A 6000-nucleotide genomic window follows, 5' to 3' on the forward strand; every position below is an offset into this window, starting at 1 on the left:
GCCGAAGGGAGAGAAGGGGAACTTTTAACGGCAACCAGACAGTGAAGAAACTTAGAAACGGACGATTGGCATAGATTTAACACAAGTTGAATGACGGCTGCAGCTCTAGGAAAAAAGTTTGGGAGAGTACAACACCCCGGGTTCCAGCGCCATCACTGATCGCCGTACTAACGAGGCCTGTGGCCGCTTAACTTCACAAATCGGACGGGATATGGTGCATTCGGCCAAGTATGGTCGTACCCGACGTCCGGTAAACCGAATGCGTGCATTTATTCCGATACCCGTCAAACTTGTTCATGAGGGATTTGAAGTGTAGGAGACGCGAAAAAAAAAAAAAGAAAAGAAGAAAAGCACCTTTCTTACCACTCCATACCATCCCCCCTCCAGTACCTACAGACACCATTTCCATCACACTACACGACACTAAAAAGTGGAAGAAAACATAACTTTCCTCTGAGTCCGGAGGGGGGGGGGTTGGGGGCGGATGAAACAGCCGTTCCGATGCACATCTATTATTCCATACAAAAGGGTAGGAAAGCAAGTTATGAAGTTTCCCTGCCTCCTTCCCCATTTTTCCCTCCTTCCTTGCTGTCGTGTTGTCAGCCCTGTGCGCAAAAATTACCGTTATTGTATATGAGATCGGCCATGGTGGTAGCAACTTTTTCTGGGAGTATGGTCAGTGTGTGTTTCCTCTTGTATTTGCTTGTGTTTATGCGTGTGTGTGTTTGTGCTGGTGCCGAAGGGAGAGAAGGGGAACTTTTAACGGCAACCAGACAGTGAAGAAACTTAGAAACGGACGATTGGCATAGATTTAACACAAGTTGAATGACGGCTGCAGCTCTAGGAAAAAAGTTTGGGAGAGTACAACACCCCGGGTTCCAGCGCCATCACTGATCGCCGTACTAACGAGGCCTGTGGCCGCTTAACTTCACAAATCGGACGGGATATGGTGCATTCGGCCAAGTATGGTCGTACCCGACGTCCGGTAAACCGAATGCGTGCATTTATTCCGATACCCGTCAAACTTGTTCATGAGGGATTTGAAGTGTAGGAGACGCGAAAAAAAAAAAAAAGAAAAGAAGAAAAGCACCTTTCTTACCACTCCATACCATCCCCCCTCCAGTACCTACAGACACCATTTCCATCACACTACACGACACTAAAAAGTGGAAGAAAACATAACTTTCCTCTGAGTCCGGAGGGGGGGGGGTTGGGGGCGGATGAAACAGCCGTTCCGATGCACATCTATTATTCCATACAAAAGGGTAGGAAAGCAAGTTATGAAGTTTCCCTGCCTCCTTCCCCATTTTTCCCTCCTTCCTTGCTGTCGTGTTGTCAGCCCTGTGCGCAAAAATTACCGTTATTGTATATGAGATCGGCCATGGTGGTAGCAACTTTTTCTGGGAGTATGGTCAGTGTGTGTTTCCTCTTGTATTTGCTTGTGTTTATGCGTGTGTGTGTTTGTGCTGGTGCCGAAGGGAGAGAAGGGGAACTTTTAACGGCAACCAGACAGTGAAGAAACTTAGAAACGGACGATTGGCATAGATTTAACACAAGTTGAATGACGGCTGCAGCTCTAGGAAAAAAGTTTGGGAGAGTACAACACCCCGGGTTCCAGCGCCATCACTGATCGCCGTACTAACGAGGCCTGTGGCCGCTTAACTTCACAAATCGGACGGGATATGGTGCATTCGGCCAAGTATGGTCGTACCCGACGTCCGGTAAACCGAATGCGTGCATTTATTCCGATACCCGTCAAACTTGTTCATGAGGGATTTGAAGTGTAGGAGACGCGAAAAAAAAAAAAAAGAAAAGAAGAAAAGCACCTTTCTTACCACTCCATACCATCCCCCCTCCAGTACCTACAGACACCATTTCCATCACACTACACGACACTAAAAAGTGGAAGAAAACATAACTTTCCTCTGAGTCCGGAGGGGGGGGGGTTGGGGGCGGATGAAACAGCCGTTCCGATGCACATCTATTATTCCATACAAAAGGGTAGGAAAGCAAGTTATGAAGTTTCCCTGCCTCCTTCCCCATTTTTCCCTCCTTCCTTGCTGTCGTGTTGTCAGCCCTGTGCGCAAAAATTACCGTTATTGTATATGAGATCGGCCATGGTGGTAGCAACTTTTTCTGGGAGTATGGTCAGTGTGTGTTTCCTCTTGTATTTGCTTGTGTTTATGCGTGTGTGTGTTTGTGCTGGTGCCGAAGGGAGAGAAGGGGAACTTTTAACGGCAACCAGACAGTGAAGAAACTTAGAAACGGACGATTGGCATAGATTTAACACAAGTTGAATGACGGCTGCAGCTCTAGGAAAAAAGTTTGGGAGAGTACAACACCCCGGGTTCCAGCGCCATCACTGATCGCCGTACTAACGAGGCCTGTGGCCGCTTAACTTCACAAATCGGACGGGATATGGTGCATTCGGCCAAGTATGGTCGTACCCGACGTCCGGTAAACCGAATGCGTGCATTTATTCCGATACCCGTCAAACTTGTTCATGAGGGATTTGAAGTGTAGGAGACGCGAAAAAAAAAAAAAGAAAAGAAGAAAAGCACCTTTCTTACCACTCCATACCATCCCCCCTCCAGTACCTACAGACACCATTTCCATCACACTACACGACACTAAAAAGTGGAAGAAAACATAACTTTCCTCTGAGTCCGGAGGGGGGGGGGGTTGGGGGCGGATGAAACAGCCGTTCCGATGCACATCTATTATTCCATACAAAAGGGTAGGAAAGCAAGTTATGAAGTTTCCCTGCCTCCTTCCCCATTTTTCCCTCCTTCCTTGCTGTCGTGTTGTCAGCCCTGTGCGCAAAAATTACCGTTATTGTATATGAGATCGGCCATGGTGGTAGCAACTTTTTCTGGGAGTATGGTCAGTGTGTGTTTCCTCTTGTATTTGCTTGTGTTTATGCGTGTGTGTGTTTGTGCTGGTGCCGAAGGGAGAGAAGGGGAACTTTTAACGGCAACCAGACAGTGAAGAAACTTAGAAACGGACGATTGGCATAGATTTAACACAAGTTGAATGACGGCTGCAGCTCTAGGAAAAAAGTTTGGGAGAGTACAACACCCCGGGTTCCAGCGCCATCACTGATCGCCGTACTAACGAGGCCTGTGGCCGCTTAACTTCACAAATCGGACGGGATATGGTGCATTCGGCCAAGTATGGTCGTACCCGACGTCCGGTAAACCGAATGCGTGCATTTATTCCGATACCCGTCAAACTTGTTCATGAGGGATTTGAAGTGTAGGAGACGCGAAAAAAAAAAAAAGAAAAGAAGAAAAGCACCTTTCTTACCACTCCATACCATCCCCCCTCCAGTACCTACAGACACCATTTCCATCACACTACACGACACTAAAAAGTGGAAGAAAACATAACTTTCCTCTGAGTCCGGAGGGGGGGGGGGTTGGGGGCGGATGAAACAGCCGTTCCGATGCACATCTATTATTCCATACAAAAGGGTAGGAAAGCAAGTTATGAAGTTTCCCTGCCTCCTTCCCCATTTTTCCCTCCTTCCTTGCTGTCGTGTTGTCAGCCCTGTGCGCAAAAATTACCGTTATTGTATATGAGATCGGCCATGGTGGTAGCAACTTTTTCTGGGAGTATGGTCAGTGTGTGTTTCCTCTTGTATTTGCTTGTGTTTATGCGTGTGTGTGTTTGTGCTGGTGCCGAAGGGAGAGAAGGGGAACTTTTAACGGCAACCAGACAGTGAAGAAACTTAGAAACGGACGATTGGCATAGATTTAACACAAGTTGAATGACGGCTGCAGCTCTAGGAAAAAAGTTTGGGAGAGTACAACACCCCGGGTTCCAGCGCCATCACTGATCGCCGTACTAACGAGGCCTGTGGCCGCTTAACTTCACAAATCGGACGGGATATGGTGCATTCGGCCAAGTATGGTCGTACCCGACGTCCGGTAAACCGAATGCGTGCATTTATTCCGATACCCGTCAAACTTGTTCATGAGGGATTTGAAGTGTAGGAGACGCGAAAAAAAAAAAAAGAAAAGAAGAAAAGCACCTTTCTTACCACTCCATACCATCCCCCCTCCAGTACCTACAGACACCATTTCCATCACACTACACGACACTAAAAAGTGGAAGAAAACATAACTTTCCTCTGAGTCCGGAGGGGGGGGGGGTTGGGGGCGGATGAAACAGCCGTTCCGATGCACATCTATTATTCCATACAAAAGGGTAGGAAAGCAAGTTATGAAGTTTCCCTGCCTCCTTCCCCATTTTTCCCTCCTTCCTTGCTGTCGTGTTGTCAGCCCTGTGCGCAAAAATTACCGTTATTGTATATGAGATCGGCCATGGTGGTAGCAACTTTTTCTGGGAGTATGGTCAGTGTGTGTTTCCTCTTGTATTTGCTTGTGTTTATGCGTGTGTGTGTTTGTGCTGGTGCCGAAGGGAGAGAAGGGGAACTTTTAACGGCAACCAGACAGTGAAGAAACTTAGAAACGGACGATTGGCATAGATTTAACACAAGTTGAATGACGGCTGCAGCTCTAGGAAAAAAGTTTGGGAGAGTACAACACCCCGGGTTCCAGCGCCATCACTGATCGCCGTACTAACGAGGCCTGTGGCCGCTTAACTTCACAAATCGGACGGGATATGGTGCATTCGGCCAAGTATGGTCGTACCCGACGTCCGGTAAACCGAATGCGTGCATTTATTCCGATACCCGTCAAACTTGTTCATGAGGGATTTGAAGTGTAGGAGACGCGAAAAAAAAAAAAAGAAAAGAAGAAAAGCACCTTTCTTACCACTCCATACCATCCCCCCTCCAGTACCTACAGACACCATTTCCATCACACTACACGACACTAAAAAGTGGAAGAAAACATAACTTTCCTCTGAGTCCGGAGGGGGGGGGGTTGGGGGCGGATGAAACAGCCGTTCCGATGCACATCTATTATTCCATACAAAAGGGTAGGAAAGCAAGTTATGAAGTTTCCCTGCCTCCTTCCCCATTTTTCCCTCCTTCCTTRCTGTCGTGTTGTCAGCCCTGTGCGCAAAAATTACCGTTATTGTATATGAGATCGGCCATGGTGGTAGCAACTTTTTCTGGGAGTATGGTCAGTGTGTGTTTCCTCTTGTATTTGCTTGTGTTTATGCGTGTGTGTGTTTGTGCTGGTGCCGAAGGGAGAGAAGGGGAACTTTTAACGGCAACCAGACAGTGAAGAAACTTAGAAACGGACGATTGGCATAGATTTAACACAAGTTGAATGACGGCTGCAGCTCTAGGAAAAAAGTTTGGGAGAGTACAACACCCCGGGTTCCAGCGCCATCACTGATCGCCGTACTAACGAGGCCTGTGGCCGCTTAACTTCACAAATCGGACGGGATATGGTGCATTCGGCCAAGTATGGTCGTACCCGACGTCCGGTAAACCGAATGCGTGCATTTATTCCGATACCCGTCAAACTTGTTCATGAGGGATTTGAAGTGTAGGAGACGCGAAAAAAAAAAAAAGAAAAGAAGAAAAGCACCTTTCTTACCACTCCATACCATCCCCCCTCCAGTACATACAGACACCATTTCCATCACACTACACGACACTAAAAAGTGGAAGAAAACATAACTTTCCTCTGAGTCCGGAGGGGGGGGGTTGGGGGCGGATGAAACAGCCGTTCCGATGCACATCTATTATTCCATACAAAAGGGTAGGAAAGCAAGTTATGAAGTTTCCCTGCCTCCTTCCCCATTTTTCCCTCCTTCCTTGCTGTCGTGTTGTCAGCCCTGTGCGCAAAAATTACCGTTATTGTATATGAGATCGGCCATGGTGGTAGCAACTTTTTCTGGGAGTATGGTCAGTGTGTGTTTCCTCTTGTATTTGCTTGTGTTTATGCGTGTGTGTGTTTGTGCTGGTGCCGAAGGGAGAGAAGGGGAACTTTTWACGGCAACCAGACAGTGAAGAAACTTAGAAACGGACGATTGGCATAGATTTAACACAAGTTGAATGACGGCTGCAGCTCTAGGAAAAAA

General features: G+C 47.4%; 8 non-coding genes across 8 annotated transcripts, besides 3 other annotated features; all 8 read right to left on the minus strand.

The window, feature by feature from the left end:
- Positions 1-6000: part of a sequence feature (sequence corresponds to BAC RPCI93-29O9) that runs on past both edges of the window.
- Positions 124-242, minus strand: Tb927.8.1381. Its single transcript, XR_002990066.1, has one exon. It is a non-coding gene; the product is annotated as an rRNA 5S (M5) (ribosomal RNA).
- Positions 859-977, minus strand: Tb927.8.1382. Its single transcript, XR_002990067.1, has one exon. It is a non-coding gene; the product is annotated as an rRNA 5S (M5) (ribosomal RNA).
- Positions 1060-1086: a microsatellite.
- Positions 1595-1713, minus strand: Tb927.8.1383. Its single transcript, XR_002990068.1, has one exon. It is a non-coding gene; the product is annotated as an rRNA 5S (M5) (ribosomal RNA).
- Positions 1796-1822: a microsatellite.
- Tb927.8.1384 lies at positions 2331-2449 on the minus strand. The gene has a single exon (XR_002990069.1). It is a non-coding gene; the product is annotated as an rRNA 5S (M5) (ribosomal RNA).
- Positions 3067-3185, minus strand: Tb927.8.1385. The gene has a single exon (XR_002990070.1). It is a non-coding gene; the product is annotated as an rRNA 5S (M5) (ribosomal RNA).
- Positions 3803-3921, minus strand: Tb927.8.1386. Its single transcript, XR_002990071.1, has one exon. It is a non-coding gene; the product is annotated as an rRNA 5S (M5) (ribosomal RNA).
- Positions 4539-4657, minus strand: Tb927.8.1387. Its single transcript, XR_002990072.1, has one exon. It is a non-coding gene; the product is annotated as an rRNA 5S (M5) (ribosomal RNA).
- On the minus strand, positions 5274-5392 carry Tb927.8.1388. The gene has a single exon (XR_002990073.1). It is a non-coding gene; the product is annotated as an rRNA 5S (M5) (ribosomal RNA).

Source organism: Trypanosoma brucei, chromosome 8, assembly GCF_000002445.2.
Source record: "Trypanosoma brucei brucei TREU927 chromosome 8, complete sequence".
In the NCBI taxonomy this organism is placed as follows: Eukaryota; Euglenozoa; class Kinetoplastea; order Trypanosomatida; family Trypanosomatidae; genus Trypanosoma; species Trypanosoma brucei.